The 20,842-nt window shown below is 41.6% G+C and overlaps 1 protein-coding gene across 3 annotated transcripts in view; it reads right to left on the bottom strand.

The window, feature by feature from the left end:
• Nucleotides 1–20,842, bottom strand: part of RFTN1 (raftlin, lipid raft linker 1) — a 330,337-nt gene that overhangs the window by 148,525 nt on the left and 160,970 nt on the right. The window lies entirely within an intron of this gene.

The raw sequence follows: 20,842 nt of genomic DNA, 5'->3' as shown, positions 1-20,842 counted from the left end.
AGCTTTAAACCTGGGTCTCCATAAATCTTATTTTTTCTCCCTTGACATTTACACATAAGTCATGGGTTTCAACAGTGGAAGATTCAGACTCAAAGAAGCTCTCAGATTTCAAAGCCACAGCCTTGAATTGGATTCTGAGATAAAGGTCCGTATGATCTGGTGCACAAAAAGCTACAGAAAACTGAGGATGTATGGCAATATACCACTCATCCAGAAAACAAGAAACAGATAAACAAGCCTTCAATGAACTAATGTGCTGGTTTTCCATCAAAATAATTAACTTTTGAATCATTTGATTCAGATAGTGTTACTCAGTTTTGTACACATTAAGAAAAACCCACACTCTCTGTCACTATTACATTTCCAGCATAGGCAACAGAAGAAGCTATATGGAAAGGACTGAGATCAGTGGTGTCTTTAGGCAGAAATATTAGGGGTGATAACGAGAGGGGGGCGGGCAAGCTAGGTGTGTAAGGGGGCAACATTTCTGCACATCACAACCCTTTCCTGCCCAATTTTAAATTAGCAATAAATCACCAATGTCTTCTATGCATATAAGACACCTCTCCAGTCAGTTTCAACCACCCAGAATGCATCAGGCCGAAACAGCAAAGATGTATTCTTCTTTCTCTTCTTGCTAGGTTTAGGCTGGAATGATTTCTTGCAAACAATGGTTCAGGCTTGATGATGTCAGAGAGGCCTAACCTTCAGGTGCAAATAAGGAAACACCCCTACAGGTTAGTGGTTTGATCTTAAATTCTTCTTTTTACCAGGCCTTTAGAAGATCGTTAAAAACTTATCTGTTTGATAAATATATATAATCTAGATAAGTTCATAATTTCTTGATGTTATATTTTATATATAATGTACTGTGCTTTGTGGTGTAAATTTGCTGTGTTTTTACACTTCTTACCTCTTATTGTAAACTGCACTGAACTGTGAGGTACTGCGGTATATAAATAAATTTATTATTATTATTAAATACACTCAGGGCACTAGGCTCCAAACTGGTTTAAACAGGCTCACAACACTAAGGCAACCTCAACCAATCAAGGAGCAGCTCACACCTGTGCCTAGCCTTAATTATCCTAGCAGGGATAAGCAGAGGGGAGGAGAGCAGGGCTGTAACAGGCAGCTGAAAGGGGGGGCCAGCAACCAAACCACTTTTGACTTAGGAGCAGAACCCAGCAAATAATGGGAAGCAGGACAGACAAGCTTCCAAGACTGAGGCATTGTACCATAAACTGGCCAATCAGGAAGACAATATGGGACTCAAAATCAAAACGGAAATACGTCTAAAATCCCGCCTAAATCGGCACTTGGACGATCAAAATGACAAGTCATCCAAGTGCCGATAATCGAAACGGGTTTTAGACGTATCTAAAAACAGCTTAGGCCTTTTCAGTGCTGCTGTACGCCCAGAGCTGAAGGGGGCATTTTAGGAGGAGTGGTGAGGGCGGGATTTGGGCAGGATGTGGGCTGAGCTAGACTTAGTCGTACTGCAAGTATAACCGAAAGTTTAATGAAACTGCCTAGACGGAACTTCTACGTTGTGACTTAGGCGATGCAAAAACAGGTCTAAGTGCCCAGCGGGTATCCAAAGTGACCAGATAACCACTGCAAACACAAAGTACAGACCCACACACACTGCCCCAGTGATCACTGACCTCCCCACAACACCATAAAAATCGGAATAAAAACATACATACCTGCCTCCAAAACATCAGCATCACAGAGATGGCTTAAGTAGTCTGGGGCTATTGGGGTTATAGACAGGTGGGTCTAGTAGGTTTTGGGGGTGTTTTGGGGGGCTCACCATGACCTATAAGGGAGTTGTGGTGAGATGTTTATGTGGCACCCTTTTTGTGAAGCTCACAGCAGTGCCCTGTAAGGTGCTCCACTACTGTGTTGCCATGTCTGGGGTCCACTTTGCTGGCCTCTCCCATGTCCAAAAGGTCTTGTTCTATAAAGATAGACGACTTAGCGGTCTGGACGATCAAACGGCTGGACGTATAATTAGACGATTCTCAAAAAATATATATATATTTTGGACATATTTTCGAGAATGGACTTTAGACACTGCCGACTTTGGGTGACTAGCGACTTAGGCCCAAAACAACAATTTAAAACAACAGTTAGTGCGGTCTCAATTTATGCCTACAGGGGAACCCATTATTTATAGTGGACGCCAACCATGTGGTCACTGCAAATTTTGTCAATACAGCACTACACTGTCTCAGCTCTCATTGTCGAATTGGGTTAAAAAGAAAGCTCTCCATATGTCCACCAATTGCAAGACCCAGGGGGTTGTATACATAGTCCAATGTCCCTGCCTGTTACTTTATATTGGTCAGACGTCCCGTAGTATCAAACTCAGGATTGCCGAACATCTAAGTAAGATCCGCACCAAAAAATTGGAAGCACCTTTAGTGCAACATTGGGTGGACAAGCAGCATACATTGCAGATTTCATTTTTTCAGTAGTAGAAGCCCCCAAACTCTCACGAGGAGGGGATCTTTCCTGTACCTTATGGTTTAAGGAACAACGTCTAATCCTTAAATTGCACATTTTACATCCTGAAGGCTTGAATAGTGAAATAGAATGGCAAGCTTTTTTGTAGTTCTTCTGCAGTTAAGTCCAGTTCCGGGTTTTACTATTCACTCTCTGACAGTCTGATCAGTGCTTAGCCCCTCCTTTCTTGGGACTATGTCAGCACATTTACCCTTGATATATAAGCCAGCAGTTTACTCGGCGGCTCTACAGCCGTCATATGAATGAAGCAGTGAAGTAAAGTTACGTTATGTATATGGCAAGTATCCTTTCTAACTTTCTCCTGTGTTGCCTTTTGAAGAGTTGTATTATAGATTTTCTCTTTAATAATGGTTGTTGTGCAATCACACATGAGTGACATTTTATACTTTAATTCACAGATTACAAGGTGTTTTGCCCATATCACACCAGTCTTATTTCCTTGGCATTTTGAGCAGTTTACATCACCCTTTGGGTCCCTTAGGAAAGAATTTTGAAACATGGTCCATGTCGGGACCTGCTGACACAGTTGAAAGCTAAGTGGGAACTTCTTTCTCTCTTTTGCCATTGAAAATTAGTTGAGTATTTGAACAGTATGTTCATTTCAAGTTCTTTTTCAAAATAAGTCATACACAGTGATGGGGCGGTGGGTTTGGCTATAGGAGCTAACGCTCTTGGTCAAATTTCACAATTCTGAGTGTATGTGAACACTTTACTTACTTTATAAGCCAGATATATATTTTGCTTATTTGTATACTGAGAAGTCTTATCCAGTTATCCAATATTACTTTGACTTCTTTGCCCTTTAAGCTACGACAACACACACCCTCTACTATATTCAGTGTGACTTAGTCTCCAAAACAGACTTAGACATATTTTTGGATTGTGCCCCTCCACGTCTCTTGGCTTTGAAAGTGAAATGCAAATTAATGGTGAAGAGCCTATGGACTGTAATGGAAGCTCTGTAAAAGATACACCCATAGAAAATATGATGGAGATTTAAAAGTGGTGAAGGTTTGAGAGCTTACTTCCAAAAGAGGAAGCAATTAGAGTTAAAGTTACATTTTGATAACAAGTATTAAAGTTGCTACCTAAGCCTTGAAAGCATTAGCTGTGGCATGAAGTTCTCACTAATGGGTAAATGAACTGAATTCTAATTACCTGCTAAGTTTGTTGAAGTTGCAAGGCAGACAATATATTTTTGATAAACTAGGTGAAAAATGCTGATGTGATACCACCTTCCTAAAGCAAAGTGTAGTAAAAGTAAACCAGTTGTACTTTTGAAACCTGAATGGGATTGGGCTGGGATTACTATATCTATTAATTATGGGTGGTTTGAATCCCACACTATTGAGCTGTGAAAACTAGCAGTGCCCAATAGTGTATGACCTGAGAAAGGAAAACTTCCATGAACTGTGGAAGTATAGTTGTTTGAACTGTGAAGAGTCCAGAGGGACAAAAGGTTAAAAGGTGTTTGCTTGCCATTCTCACAAGTGTTTACTGGTCTGGACTAGCTGATATGATTTCAGAAGCAAGGTGTGCTAAAAAAAGAGAAAGAAGATGTCTACCTAGAACAGTGGTCCCCAACCCTGTCCTGGAGGACCACCAATCGGGTTTTCAGGGCAGCCCTAATGAATATGCATGAGAGAGATTTGCATATAATGAAAGCGACAGGCATGCAAATCCACTCCATGCATATTTATTAGGACTATCCTGAAAACCTGATTGGCCTGGTGGTCCTGCAGGACAGGGTTGGGGACCACTGACCTAGAACAAAAAATTTATTTTTGTTTTTGTGGAAATAAGAAAATAATTGAATCAGTGCAGTGAACTAAAGCTACTTGTGTACTTGGACCCAAGTGTTTGATAAGGTCCAGTTTTTGTGCTATTATTGTTTTGAACTGTGGCAAAGCAAAAATTTGCTCAAATAAAAGCACTGGTTTTGGAAAAAAGTGTTTGGAACTTCTTAACCCATAAAGTGCTATATTTTTGGTCACCTCCAAAAATCTGTTTGGTGTGGCATGTGTGCTGTGCAACATAGACTGGTTTCCTACTACCTAGTCCTAAGTCAGGTCACAATATATACAGTATAAATAGATAGATAAAGTAATAGAAAATTAATATTTAAATGTATTCAGGTCAAGAATTAAATCCTATTATCAGCATTCACCTGTATTCAGCAGTTCTGAATTCATGGATAGCTGCTAAGTTATATGAGTAGCAGCAATATTAACTTAATAACATAAGAATTGCCGCTGCTGGGTAAGACCAGTGGACCATAGTGCCCAGCAGTCCGCTCACGCAGCGGCCCCTAGGTCAAAGACCAGTGCTCTAAATGAGCCCAGCCTCACCTGCGTACTTTCCAGTTGAGCAGGAACTTGTCCAACTTTGTCTTGAATCCCTGGAGGGTGTTTTCCCCTACGACAGACTCCGGAAGAGCGTTCCAGTTTTCTACCACTCTCTGGGTGAAGAAGAACTTCCTTACGTTCGTATGGAATCTATCCCCTTTTAACTTTAGAGAGTGCCCTCACATTCTCTTTATCCTTGGAGAGGGTGAACAACCTGAACTTATCTACTAAGTCTATCCCCTTCAATACCTTGAATGTTTCGATCATGTTCCCTTTCAATCTCCTCTTTTCGAGGGAAAAGAGGCCCAGTTTCTCTAATCTTTCACTATACTGCAACTCCTCCAGCCCCTTAACCATTTTAGTCGCTCTTCTATAGACCCTTTCAAGTAGTACCGTGTCCTTCTTCATGTACGATGACCAGTGCTAGATGCAGTACTCCAGGTGAGTGTGCACCATGGCCCAATACAACGGCATGATAACCTTCTCCGATATGTTCGTGATCCCCTTCTTTATCATTCCTAGCATTCTGTTTGCCCTTTTCACCACTGCCACACATTGTGCGGATGGCTTCATCAACTTGTCGATCATGACTCCCAAGTCTCTTTCCTGGGAGGTCTCTCCAAGTACCGCCCCGGACATCCTGTATTCGTGCATGAGATTTTTGTTACTGATGTGCATCACTTTACACTTATCCACATTGAACCTCATCTGCCATGTCGATGCCCATTTCTTGAGCCTGATTATGTCATGTTGCAAATCTTCACAATCCCCCTGTCACTATCCAAAACTAAGGCCCCCTTTTACTAAACCACGCTAGAGGGTTTTTAGCGCCAGGAGCCACGTAGAATGCCCCATGCTGCTCCCGACACTCATAGGAACTCTGTGAGTGTCAGGAGCAGCGTGCAGCATTCAGTACAGCTTCCGGTGCTAAAAACCGCTAACGCAGTTTAGTAAAAGGGGGCCTAAGTGTTTTAAGTTGATAGCATTTTTTTTGATTGTTGCAGTTTTCTGGGTCTCGCAGCATCTGAGTAGGTGGAACCTGAATAAGCAGAACCAATGTTTCAGTCATCATGCTGCGGCTTTCTTCAGGGTATGTTGTGAGGTCTACAGTTTGTCTTTATATATAGTGGGTTCTCAAACCTGATTGGCGGGGTGTAAAAGAGTCAGGGATTCCCCCTCAGTAATGATGTTGTTCTATCACTGGGCAGCAGAGGGCACTGGCCCAATAGTGCAGAAACTACAGCTCCCAGGATGCACTGGGCTCAGCAGTCCTGCTGAGTCACATGGGTGGTCCTAGGGCAGGGAGAAGAATATATGCTTGAGCCTGGCTGGGACCAGTTCAGAGAGGTCCCTGAGTGAGAGAGGTGAACTTCTGATTTTTCCCTAGATACTAGCTGAGGGCAAAGCTATAGGAAAAGGACTGATGCCTACATTGCTTGGCTGAGGTAAGCCAAGCTAACTGTCTATAAAGTGTGAGGCAAACTAAAAAAAAATAAGAAGTGTTTTCTTCATATGAGACTGTGTTTTGTCCTAACCTCTCCTCTCCAGCACATGTGATTCCTTATCACACTGGGGCTTGAGGAAAGTCCGTTGGTCATCAATTTGAATTTTGGCAGGAAAGTCTATTGATCACAAATTTGAAATTTTGGCAGGAAAATCAGTTAGTTTCTTTTCCCATATGGTGAAGAATTCTCTGGTGAGTTATACTCGTATGTTCGCTTAGGCTTCCGTGGCTGGCGTCATGATTGTTGCATTTTTTTTTCCTGTTCTAACTTATACCACTTAGTTATATGGATACTGACTTCATATTGCCACTAACCATATACCCGAACAGAACCCCTCTGCTCCTGCCATACACAGATAATAGCAGGGCAGTCAGTAAGAATTTTCAAAATATTGTTTCCATAGTGCAACGGAAAATTCTTGGGAAATGCACTTATATTCGTAGCAGGTGCCACTAAAGGTATAATTGTCTTTGAATATTTTATAGGATTGTCCTAGGAGGGGGTGTGCTGTGGTTCTAAGTGTTGAGTTTAATAATCAAACTCTTGGTGAGAGAAAGCTTAAAAAAAAAAAAAAAAGCCTAAAGGTCTGAAAATTAATTGAGGGGGTTGCAAGCCTGTTTCACCTAGCATATCTAGTAGTTTTGTAGAAGGCCTGCATCTAAAGAGCACAGAGGAACGGTGAACAGAAACAGAAGAGCACTGAGAAGGTAACAAATTGTTATATAAGAGAGTTTAGCAAAGGGTTAAAGAATAACGATAAAGGCAGAGACAATGGCATTCAGAGAGAGGGGGTCTGATAGAAAAAAAACACACACACAGAGGGGGTCTGAAAAATTATCAGGAAAAACAAAAGGAAGGCAAGGAGGGATGTCAGCTGCCCAGAGAAGAAATGTACTTACATTAATAAAAGATGATGGTAAGTCAAATGCGCGCAAGAAAAAGGCGTGCAGATATTTCAGTGCAACGACAATTGCACACAGCGACATCTGAGCGCAGGACAATTGTACACAGCGACAATTACGTAAACAACAATTGAGCGCAGGAGAATTGCGCGAATGACAATCGCACGCAGCAAGCGACAACATATTCACGCAGGCACAGGAAATTTGACCAACACAATGACGCGCACGACGTTCACATGAGGATGTAAGGAACATCACTGTCATACCGTTGGCTCACGTGGCTGCATTTTGTAAGTGCATTTTTATCACTATAGTTACCTAGGCTGAGAATGTGAATGTATTTTCATTGCTGTCTTGCGCTATAAAGACCTATGTGTATTTGTCTTGCGTGCTAATGAATATGAACCAAGATAAACCCTTCTTAAATGTTAAATAGAAATGTAAAATCAAGGATGGAATAGTTGAGCTAATATTAGATTACTAAGGAAGATGAACAGCAAATGAGCAGGGACTGTCTCCTGTGTGTTTGTTATACAGCGCTGCGTGCATCTGGTAGCGCTTTATAAATAATAAATAGTAGTAGTAGTAGTAGGGGGAAGATATATCGTACGAGTGATTTGAAGCATTCACAAATCCATTAGAGAACGGAAATGCTTCAGTACTTAAAATAAATAACAAAGGAAGCTGTGAGATCCCAGAATACTGAACGAGCACAAAAAGGACCAACCGTACCCTTTACGGCTATGTTCAACTTGTCCTTTGAAGATGGGAGGGAAGGAGTACGAAATACCAGAAGAAGGAGTACGAGATGCAGTCCCATGCCTCAGAAGTCGGGCTACAGAGGAGACAGATTACAAACCATCAGTCTGATGTTGATAATAAGCAAAGCTGTGCAAATACCGCTTATGGAGAAGACAGTGAGCACATTGAAACAAGTCCTGTAGAGGACCCTAGACAGCATGAGCTCATAAAGAGAAAATCTTGTCAAATAAATACAACTGGGTTCTTTGATGAGATGAAAGAAGTGATAAATCACGGACGTGCAGTGACTGTCACTTAACTAGATTTCAGTATGCCTTTATCTAGTAAGCAAGCTAACCAGTATGAAAATAGGACAGAAAGATGTTAAACTGAGTGAGGAGCTGGTTGCACAACAGAACTTTAAAAAAAAAAAGAATATTGGCCAATGAAGTCAGTCCTGATGAAGAAAAATGTGATTAATAAGGGCTTGGTATGAGGATCAGTTCTTTACAATATCTCTGTTAGCAACATAGGAAAAAGGACTTGAAAGATGATACAAAAATTTATAATTACGTACACATGTTTGAAAGACTAGACCAGGGGTGCCCACACTTTTTTGGCTTGCAAGCTACTTTTAAAATGATCAAATCAAAATGATCTACCAAAAATAAAAATACTAAACATATTTACTACGGTGCGCTAGCCAATTTAGCCCATTATATTCTATGGACGCGTTAGCATTTAGTGCGCCTTAGTAAAAGACCCCCATATTTATTTATATATACACTGAGTGCACCTCGTTCCATTCCCCAACTAACATCTCTCTCTGTCCTTCCAGGAGTCCAGCTTATTGTCCTCTCTCCTCCACCCCTACTGGCAACATGTCTCCCTCCTCTGTTCTAAGAACATAAGAATATAAGCCGTGCCTCTGCTGGAACAGACCTGAGGTCCATCATGCCCAGCAGTCCGCTCACGCGGTGGCCCATCAGGACCAGGACCTGTATACTAGCCCTCTATCTATACCCTTCTATCCCCTTTTCCTTCAGAAAATTGTCCAATCCCTTCTTGAACTCCAATACTGTACCCTGTCCTATCACTCCCTCTGGAAGCACGTTCCAGGTGTCCACCACCCGTTGGGTGAAGAAGAACTTGCTAGCATTGGTTCTGAATTTGTCCCCTTTTAATTTTTCAGAATGCCCTCTCGTTCTTGTAGTTGTCGAAAGTTTGACGAATCTGTCCCTCTCCACTTTCTCTATGCCCTTCGTGATCTTATAAGTCTCTGTCATATTCCCTCTATGTCTCTGCTTCTCCAGCGAAAAAAGCCCCAGTCTCTCTAATCTTTCAGCGTATGAAATGTTTTCCATACCTTTTATCACACGCGTCGTTCTCTTCTGAACCCTCTCGAGTATCGCCATATCCTTCTTTAGGTACGGCGACCAATATTGAGCACAGTACTCCAGATGCGGGCGCACCATCGCCCGATACACCGGCAGGATAACTTCTTTTGTTCTGCTTGTAATACCCTTCTTGATTATTCCTAGCATTCTATTTGCTTACTTAGCAGCCGCTGCGCATTGTGCCAATGGCTTCATTGTCATGTCCACTATTACCCCCCAGTCCCTTTCTTGGTAACTGATCTTGCATCTCTCTGTTCTTCCTCAGGGTCTCTCCCCCTCTGTCTCTTCTGTCTGCACCTCCCATAGTCCAACATCTGCCCCCCTCTCTTCTGCCTCCCCTTTGTTTCAGGTGTCTCCTTCTGCTAACATTTTGAGTCCTCCCACCTTTGGTCCAGGTCTTTGTCTCTCACTCTCTTTGTCTTCCCCCTCTCCAGGGTCTGGCATCTCTCTCTCCTCAGTTCAGAGTGTTTCCCCTCTCTAACCCCTCTAGTAGTCCAGGATATGCCTTATCTGCCTTGTCTTCCCCTTCCCTTTTGGTTCAAGGCTGCTTTCCCGCCCCTCCTCAAGGTCCTTTTGTCTCTCTCCCCCCCGATCCAGCGTCTCTAAAGCAATCCCCCCTCCCACCGGGGTCCTCGCAACGGGCACAAGTTTACCCCGTGTGGAGTCTTATCTCCGCTGCTTCCCTGCACACAGTGACTGTCAGGTCAGTTCTCACCTCCATTCTTCCCTCTGGACCTACCACAGTTGAAAGTTAATGTAGCAGGCTGCCGTCAGCTTGTGTAGCACCTTCCCTCTGCCGCAGTCCCGTACCTCCTCTGACGTTGGGGGCGGGACCGTGGCAGAGAGAACGTGCTACAGAAGCCGATGGCAGCCTTCTATGTTCGCTCTGCAGGCTGCCGTAATTACAGTACAGTACTTTTTAAAAGTGAGAAAGTGACTGTGGGAATGCTAGGGAGAACACTGGCTCTGCGATCTACCAGCGATGCCTTTGCGATTGACCGGTAGATCGCGATCGATGTTTTGGGCACCCCTGGACTAGACTCTCCTCCCCCCTCCAAAAAATGAAAACAAGCTAGAAAAATAGTCAATTTTGTTGAAAGTTGTGCTTCAAAGTAAAAAAATAAAGGGCTGGGACAAAATCATGCAAAAACCTATTCACCACTAATCAATTAATTAAACGGGAAAGAGATCTAGGAATAATCATCCCAGATAACTTGAGAGTTGCTAGCCAAGATAATGAAGCAGTTGGGAACGGTAACAGCATGACTGGATACACAAGCCAGGTTTCAGCAGCTAGAAAAGTGAGGAAATGCTAACTATGGCATATATAGAACCCTGGTGAGATCCAATTTTGAATACTATGTTCAGGTTCTGGCAGCCATATTTTATGACGGATATTGAGAGGACAGAATTTTCAATGAATGATATACAGAAAGGCTTCAGAAACTCAGACTGCATTAACAGGAGGAAGAAAGGGGAGGGGAAATATGAAAAACATTCATATATGAACAAGCTTCAATAAAATATACCAACCCCCTCTTCTATTAAACTGCGCTAGTGGTTTTTAGCACAGAGAGCTGCGCTGAATGGCCCGTGCTGCTTCCAATGCTCATTGAGTTCCTTTGAGCGTCGGGAGCAAAGCGGGCCATTCAGCGCAGCTCCTCACGCTAGAAACTGCTAGCGCAGTTTCGTAGAAGAGGGGGCAAGGTTCAATTTCTGTAGTACAAAGAAATTCAAGGACACAGAGTAAGTTGGAAGAAAGGATGCTCAAAGAAAACTTAACGAAATACTTGTTTTCAGCAAAAGTAGATGCCGCAAATAACCTATTAGCAAAGGTGATGGAAAACTACTCAAAGGTTTTAAGAATCCACAGGTCAGGTAAAAAAGATTGAGATACATAACAGACATAAATTAAAGCCTAACATACTGGAAAATGTAATATGTTGTAAGGTCACATGGAGACACTGTTTTGTTTGAGGGATTGAAGCATTGTGTGTTAGTTACTTTCTACTTTTAATGATCCTTTCTTGAAGGAAATTCTAATGACTGTACTGTCTGTCTCAAGTTGTAACAGAATGAAAATCCCCACATTCTAAATAAAGTCCAGTTTCAGTTTCCTTGTGCATCTTATTCAATAAGATACAGAGGGGTGAGCCTGTATACTGAGTTATGTAGGAGGATTCTACCTAGAGTGGTAGAGAACTGAAGAGAGGAGGGGGCGTTATCAAGATGGTGGCATAACACTGTTGAGCTAAGTTTTGGGTTCTCAGTCTACATGTTTGCTTCCTCGGTTTTCTGATGAGTTCTTACTTTTCCAAATGCCTCATAATAAGAGGATCTACATTTATATCCTTACTTGGGTTATTAAGAAAGCCTCAGCTCCACCACTCCACTGCTACAATTAGTTCTAAATACTACATAGCGTCAGATGACAATGACACCCTCGGGAGATCCTTGATAAAGCATGGGAGTGCAAAACATGTCGAGTTGTCTCTCCCGAGTCATGTTAGCGTAAAGATATGTGGTTTAAACTATATATAATAGTTACAACCGAGTTTTAATAGAACCTATGAATAAAATAAAGAGTATTTAAATATAAATTGAATATGTAGGATTGGAAGCCGGTGATGAGAACCATGTAATTCTTCCCACTGTCAAAACTAATTGTAGCGGTGGAGTGGTGGGGCTGAGGCTTTCTTAATAACCCAAGTAAGGATATAAACGTAGAGCTTTATATTCGGGACTCAAGCATTGAAGCATATTGAAAATTGTTCTGAATAAAATTGTTGAAAAATTGCTACATCAGTATAAGTGGGTCATAATAAGAGGAAGCAGGGGGCGAGGTGATCAAATCCATTCCCTTACCAGCTTCATCATCTTCTCCAGTGTACTGGACTTGGTGGTGTTGCAGGCCTCAGGTGAAGGTCACGTAGCAATAAGCCTCTGAGAGTGTAAAATCTCTGGAGCAGAAGGGATTTCTTCTGCTCCCATGGTGGATACTTTACTTTCAATTTGGAAGGCTTTGCAGGAATTGGTCATGCATAGAGTTAACAGACGACTGGCTTTACCCAGACATGTCTTCTTTTTAGAGGACCTGTCCAGGCATCAGAATGGCTTTTCAAAACCCGGCACTTTGTTCTAGGTGTTTGGGACTTGGATGATCTTTTTGGATGAGAATGTAGTATAAAGATAGATGTACTAGCGGTCTGGACGATCAAATGGCTGGATGTAGAAGTAGACAATTTTCCCCAAAAAAATATTTTGGACATATTTTTCGAGAATGGACTTTGGATGCTTCTGACTCTGGGCGACTAGCACCCTAGGCCCAAAACTGACTTAGATATTTGTTTTGATTATGCCCCTCCACGCCAGTTGAGAGGGGATAGATTCCATACAAACGTAAGGAAGTTCTTCTTCACCCAGAGAGTGGTAGAAAACTGAAACACTCTTCCAGACTCTGTTATAGGGAACAACACCCTCCAGGGATTCAAGACAAAGTTGGACAAGTTCCTGCTAAACTGGAATGTATGTAGGTGAGGTTGGACTCTTTTAGAGCACTGGTCTTTGACCTGGGGGCCGCCGCGTGAGCGGACTGCTGGCCACGAAGGACCACTGGTTTGACCCAGCAGTGGCAATTCTTATGTTCTTATGACACCTAGGTGTACCCAAGGTAGCTGATTTTAACTTGAGGTAAGTATTAATGCTTATTGCAGCTTAGTAAAAGGGCCCCTTAATCTTGGAGCAACTTTCTGTTAGCCTATCCCTGTAAATGTTTGGTTAGGTTTGGAGGATCTTTTCTCTTCTTCTGAACAGTTAAAAGCACTCCTTGATTTGAAAATAATTGCCTGATAGTAATTGTTGACTGGGTTATAGGATTTTGCTGTAGGTTAGTTGTGCCTTGCATCTTTGAATATTTTTGATCTTCTAATCTTTCCTTTTATGCTCCATCACAAGATCTATGGAAGAAGGCAAAGATGTTTCTATGTGAATTTGATCATTTTTCCTGAAGTATTTCTGTATCTGTGTTTCTGGAGCAAGTGGATACTTGTGGATTATGAATACAAATTTCTTAAAAAAAAAAAGAACTGAAAATGAATGACTGCAAAATTGACACTTTGATAAGCAGGAGTGTCCTGCCAGTTGTCACACTTCTAGTTGACAAGAGGGCTATAACCTAGAGCAGTGGTCTCAAACTCAAACCCTTTGCAGGGCCACATTTTGGATTTGTTGGTACTTGGAGGGCCTCAGAAAAACTAGTTAATGTCTTATTAAAGAAATGACAGTTTTACATGAGGTAAAACTCTTTATAGTTTATAAATCTTTCCTTTTGGCTAAGTCTTAATAATATTGTAATTTATAGCTAAAGAGACATATGATCAAGAAACAGTTTTATTTTACTTTTGTGATTATGATAAACATACCGAGGGCCTCAAAATAGTACCTGGCGGGCCACAAGTTTGACCTAGAGCAATGATTATGTATAGAAGCACTATAGCAGTGGTCTTTGCTAATTTTTAAGTGAGGATCGTTATGGGTCTGAAAGGGGTGAAGGAGAGCCAACAATATTTAGAGAGCTCAGAACAGGTTATAAGGTAACACATAATAATTAGATAAAAACAAGTTACATAATAATTAGTCCAAACGGGTTACAGTGACAATCATATAATACAGTTTGCTCATCCTAAATTAGCATGTGTTCCTGCTTTTGGCAATGATATCAATAACGCTTCTTGAAATTCATTCCTACCAGAACACCTGGCCTTGATCACACATGCAGAACATAGATAAATGCTATGCAAATACTGGACCACAAACTAAAAGTCCTAATATACACAAATGAAACCCTAAGATGACAGTCTCTGCATGCAGTACAACACCAGAGAAACAGAAATAAATTAATTTCTTCCTGAACAGTGCAAAATATAGACAGCATATGTAAATTCTCAAAACTGAAATATTTCAATCACTAAATTGAAATAAAATCATTTTTCCTACCTTTGTTGTCTGGTGATTTTATTTTTCTATAAATCTTTTCCCAGTTTCTAGTTGCATTTCCTTCTGTCTGTGCTCTTAACTCTGTTTGCAGGGCATTCTTATCCATTTGCTGTTTTTCTTTCTTTCACTTTCTGCTCTACATCCATCTTTATATATAACAAGGTGAACTGACCTCAATAAGATAACCTGTCTATAGAGGGTGATCAAAAGTATATGTAGAAAGCACAGAGACATGAAACTCTGAAGGGAAGGCTAGAAAACCTCCCTAATGTAAGAGTTCACCTTCCAGTCATTGCAACTGCATAGAACATTGATCACACTCCAAGACTTTGGTGAATAACTTGAATTAATTATAAAGTCTTTTAGTAGTTCAAAATTAATGAGAGTGATATCTTCTCTTCTTATATCAACATGCAATCATTACTGCGTAGCAGAGTAATAATACTTCCACTTAGCTTATAGGTAGAATTTAAGGGGTCCTGACGTGGCCCCGTTTTGATTCCTGCTTCAGGAGACCCAATTATGTCAAAAAAATTCCTAAGTGCTGTTGATGGTAATACTCCTTAACTTCGTGACGTGCAATCACATCTATAAATAAAAAATTACATGTCAAGTGTGGGAGAGGAATTCCAATACTCACACTATAACTCTTGCCTTATAATCATTCATCAGGCTAACCATGAGAGGAAAATGCAAAGCTTTTGGTAGTAATACATACCGCTGCTGGGTAATTAAGTTGATTCTAAATATTCCAACTGCCAGGAGGACGCGGTCCTCTAGCCCACTATTTCAAAAAGATGTGTCATGACGTCATAACATGCTGACGTCAAGTAAAGAATATCCCCTTAGTGTGGGGCTGTCAATGCTTGAAATGTAGCGTGATGTATAAAAAAGAACTGCTACATTATTGAATCCATCACAACAATGAATTAAAGAAATGGCAACCATTCTATCTCGTTATTGAGTCCATGTGGGTGTAGCGTATTGAGGATATAAATCAAATTTTTCTTCTTTCTTCCATAAAATTTGAGCTACATCGCCACCTCTGGTCATTGAAACTGTATCTAGAATGGAGTATTTCAATTCTGCCAAGTTATGTTGTTGTTCAAACCAATGAGCGACCAGAGGAGCTTCTTTGACTCCCGACCAGATTATACTAATGTGTTCCCCTATTCTGACTTTAATACTGCGGGTGGTGCACCCTACGTATTGAAGGTAACATGAGCATTGAATGATATACACAACCTGCTGTGAATTACAATCAGTTGCTGGACAATGAGATTTATGCAGGAAATCAGAACTGGAATGCATATCTTTCAGCTTCATACTATGCTCGCACATTCTACAATGTCCACAGGGGCTATGTTCCCCTGGTATCCTGATTTGTGGATTTCTAAGAAACTGTGAATGCACCAATTGCTACTTTAAATTCCGTTGTTTAGAAAGAGCAAAACTAGGTAAATCCTGGAACTCCTGATGGTATTGCATGATGCTCCTTAAATTCTATCTATAAGCTAAGTGGAAGTATTATTACTCTGCTACGCAGTGATGATTGCATGTTGATATAAGAAGAGAAGATATCACTCTCATTAATTTTGAACTACTAAAAGACTTTATAATTAATTCAAGTTATTCACCAAAGTCTTGGAGTGTGATCAATGTTCTATGCAGTTGCAATGACTGGAAGGTGAACTCTTACAATAGGGAGGTTTTCTAGCCTTCCCTTCAGAGTTTCATGTGTCTGTGCTTTCTACATATACTTTTGATCACCCTCTATAGACAGGTTATCTTATTGAGGTCAGTTCACCTTGTTATATATAAAGATGGATGTAGAGCAGAGAGCTGCACTGAATGGCCCGCCATTCAGTGGGGGTGGGGGGAAGCTGGACAGAAAGAGAGTCAGGGCCACAGGGGGAGGGACGGGGATACAGGCCTGATGCCGGCAAGAGTAGTGAGTTGTGAAGGCTGCGCTGCTAACGGTGTGTGTGTTAGGAGGGATGACAAAGAAAGAGAGCAAGTGAGGGAGGGGGAGGAGGTTGAGGGAGGCATGGATGGAGAATGCTGGATCTTGGGTGGGGGAGGAAAAAAAGATGCCTTACTACAGGGCAGGCAGGGAAGGAGATGGGCTGGAGACAAAAAAGAGATTAAATAATGCAGTGGGGAAGAGTGGGATAGGCTGAAGACATGAAGGGAGGAAAAGAGAGAGATAGATGCTGGGACAAGGGGAGCTGGATGAACAGAGGGAAGAGAGAGAAATGAGAGTGAGAAAGATGCTAAATTCATAAATGGGGAGAGAAAAGAGAGATGCCCTGAGGTAAGGGCGGAATGTAGGAGGAGAAAGGGAGTGGGGGTGGGGGGAAGCTGGACAGAAAGAGAGTCAGGGCCACAGGGGGAGGGACGGGGATACAGTGGATGGAAGGGGAAGAGAGAGAGGGCAGATGCATGCAAGGGAGATAGAGGACAGATGCTGGATGGAAAGAAGAGAGTGAAGAGAATGATTAAAGCAGAAATGACAAAAGGTAGAAAAAAAAAGATTTTTGTTGCTTTATTGTAGCTATATGTTTATAAATAGAAAATAGAAATAAAGTAATCTTTTTATTAGATTAATTTTAATACTTTGTTTTTTACTAACCAGGTCAGGATAGGATACAGCAGTAAACTGTGCTGCAGTGGCGTACCTAGCATATGTGACACCCAGGGCCCATCATTTTTTGACCCTCCCCCCCACCCCATCTGTACGAAAAACATGATTTTTAGTAACAAGTCACACATGAGCACCTAGGAAAAGGCAGCATCTTACATACTGCAATGAGCAGTACAACATCAATACACCCATTGTAAAACTAAACAAGCCAGACTAGTACAGATTAATCCTACACTGTCAATCCTAACAGAAAACCATGTCTTTCGAACACACAGAACACAGAAAACACCTTTGCCTAGTATGGAATATGTCATCACAAACTAACCCCTCCCCTTTTTACAAAACTGTAGTGTGGATTTTAGCCATGGTGGTAACAGCTCTGACGCTCATAGAATTCTGAGCATCAGAGCTGCTACCACCACGGCTAGCGCTAAAAAACACTCCACAGTTTTGTAAAAGGGGGGATAAAATAGAAATATATAGACAAAGGTTAAATTGAACCAGCAAGAAACTGGACTCTGCATATAATGCAACACCACAGAAACAGTGACACATGTCTCCGAAAGCAATAAATAAATTGAAAATTTTTGTTCTACCTTTGTCTTCTCTGGGTTCTGCTTTCCTCATCTTCTTGTTACTCTCTTCCTTCCATCCACTGTCTGCCCTCTCTCTGCCCCTATATGGCATCTTCTCTCCTTCTATGCCCCTTCCAGAAACTGTATGCCTCCCCCTTCCATCTCTCCTTTCACCCCCATTGGTCTGGCATCTCTCTCCTCTCCTTCCCTCTCCCACACCTCTCTTCTGCAATCCCTTTCTTCCCTCATTTTCCTTTTCAATTTATTTTCTGCATCCATCTAGATTACGTTCTTACTACCCTCTCAGCAATTTCCTTTTTTACTGTCTACCTACAGCTCGCCACCTCTTTCCCTCACCTCCTCCAGTATTTCCCTAACTCAATCCTTTTCCTCCCATCATGTGCCCTCCTTTTATTTATCCCCTCCTTCCATCATGTGCCCTCTTTCTCTACCCCTTCCATCTAGCTAAAGAAGCACTGCCTGGGCTTTGCAGTCCCCAGTTATGTCTCTAGCAGGATATATATTTCAAATCTGATATATTCTAATGACAAAATAGAAATAAAATGATTTTTTTCTACCTTTTGTTGTCTCTGGTTTCTGCTTTTATCTTCTTTTCACTCTTTTCCTTCCAGTATCTGCCCTGTCTCTTCAATCCAGCATCTGCCCATTCCTTCCACTGTCTGCCCCTTCCAGAAACTGTCTGTCTCTCCCTGCCATCTCTCCTCTAGACCCCCCCCCCTTTGGTCTGGTATCCATCATCTTCCCTCTGTTCCCTCATGGTCTGGCATCTTTCTCTTTTCATCTCTCTTTCCCTCCTCCTTGTGGTTTTTAGCATCTCTCTCTTTTCATTTCCTCTGCTCAGATCTAATATCTCTGTCTCCTTCCCCGTTCTTTGGCATCTCTCTCTCCTCTCTCTCTTCCCTTTCCTTCTCTGGTCTTCCTTCTTTATTTTCTGCCTCCGTCTAAATTAAATTCTTTCTTACTATGCAGTCCTCAGTTTCCCTCTTTTCACTGTGTCTACCCACAGCATGCCACCCCTTTCCTTCACCCCTCCACTATCTCACTAACTTTATCTTCTTCCCCATTCCAGCATATGTCCTTTTTCTTTATCCCTCCTTCCATCCAGTATGTGTTCTCTTTCTCCACTTCCATTCAGCATTTGCTCTCCCTTCTCCCCACTTCCATCATCTGCCCTCTTCTCTCTCCCCACTTCCATCATCTGCCCTCTTCTCTCTCCCCCTTCTCTCCACTTCCATCATCTGCCCCCTTCTCTCAATCTCTCCATCCACCACAGGCACATCTCTCTCCCTTCCTCTCACCTTTCCGATTTTGGCAACAAGATCGGCAAGCCCCCCCCCCCCCCCGCGATGACACTTAAGATCGGCAACGGGCCTCCTTCTACCCCCGGCATCAACAGAACTTCAGATCGACAACGCGGTGCTCAGTCCAAAGCCTCCCTCTGACTCAGCTTCCTGTTTCTGCCCAGGCAGTACAGTCAGAGGGAAGCTTTTGACTGAGCACCGCGTTGCCAATCTGAAGTTATGTTGATGCCGGGGATAGAAGGAGGCCCGTTGCCGATCATAAGTATCATCACGGGGGTGAGGGGGCGCCAATGCCGCTCATCGCCATTGCAGCCCAGACGCTGCTGATGGATCCAATGCAATCTTGCCTGCCCTGCACGGACCGGCACCGGACGAACGGGACCTGGCTGGCTGTGCACCCCCCCTAAGGCGTGCACCTGGGGCGGACCGACCCTCCGCCTCCCCTTGGTACGCCACTGCTTTGCTGACCTGAAGAATGAGGTTTTAGCCCATGAAAGTTAATTAAAAAATGGATTAGTCCAATAAAATAGTATTTTCTTATTTTCCATTTTTGTTTTATTTCTATTTGTTAATTTGTAAAGTGGTAATTGTTATTTGTCATTTTTTTTCAAATTTAATCTACTATCTTTATATTTTTCACAGTATTAAGGGACTTGTGTTACTGTTTCTGTGGTGTTGCATTGTATGCAGAGTGTGGCTTCTTGGCACTTTAATTTAACTTTTCTCTACATGTTTCTATTTTTAGTTTGTGATTACTTATTCCATACTGGGTGAGGGTGTATCTGTGTTCTGTGTGTATGAAAAGGACATGGTTTTCTGTTAGCATTGACTGTGCAGAATCGATCTGTATTAATCTGGCTTGTTTAGTTTTACAATAAAAATTGATTCAACTTTAAACTTAAAAAGCTGTGTTATTGAAAGTGAATTAAATCAAATTGAAAAATCAATTCAATAGGCCAAATCTAATTGAATCAAAATTTTTTCCTTGAATCGGGCAGCTCTGATCTGTACTATTTAACACCAACCCAGTTTTCTACCTTTTTGCCCCCACCCCCACCTTGTGAATCACCAGCCCTTCTTTCCTGCCAGCTCAAGAATTCTGATGCTCTGGGCAGAAGCCTAGTAGTAAACCCAGGCCTGGATACAGTGTTTTGCTCATCTAGAGACTGTTTTGGAGCATCTTAAAACACAGTTAGATCATCATTAAATAACTATCAAACTATCATTCAGGGCTTCACTATGACCAGTCTAGATTTAACGCATATTGCTTTCCTTTTGATTGCATTAATTGTTATTTATAGTTAAATCATTTCTCCTTCAAACATTTGAAAAATCAGAAAGAAGAGAACATTCATTTCTCTATTATTCAGCAATAAAACCATTTCCAAGGACCACTTCTGTTTCCCACACATTATTAATACAGATAATTCAGTATTGAAAATTCTTAATGCTTTGGAACAGGCACATTATTAAGGTTTCTGACAGAGGTTATAGCAAAATACCCACTGGTGAAATGTATAAATATATATATGTGTTAAGCAGCACAGTGTGAAGGAAAACACCTGTTAATAAATTAAGTTTATTGGACTCAAGTTACATGGTTTATCATGGTGTTCAGATATAAACTCCATGAATTATACAAAGTTATTTCAGCAACATTCCCAAGAGCTTTGGAATGCTCTTAGAAATCTCTGTGCCTTTGAACCGATGGGTCATGTCTTTCACCGAGATATTCTACATTTAAATTTGGAAAGAAAATTGATTTTTCAATTTAAACAGTTTTCCTGAAAATCAAATGAAAAATGTGAAGGATGATACAAATGCACTTAAGTTACAAGTTAAAATAAATGACTGCTTCTTGGAACAACTGATCCAGGAACTAAC

Source organism: Geotrypetes seraphini, chromosome 2, assembly GCF_902459505.1.
Source record: "Geotrypetes seraphini chromosome 2, aGeoSer1.1, whole genome shotgun sequence".
Classification (NCBI taxonomy): Eukaryota; Metazoa; Chordata; class Amphibia; order Gymnophiona; family Dermophiidae; genus Geotrypetes; species Geotrypetes seraphini.
Note: the sequence above shows the minus strand (reverse complement) of the source record. Positions and strands in the feature narration are given on the sequence as shown.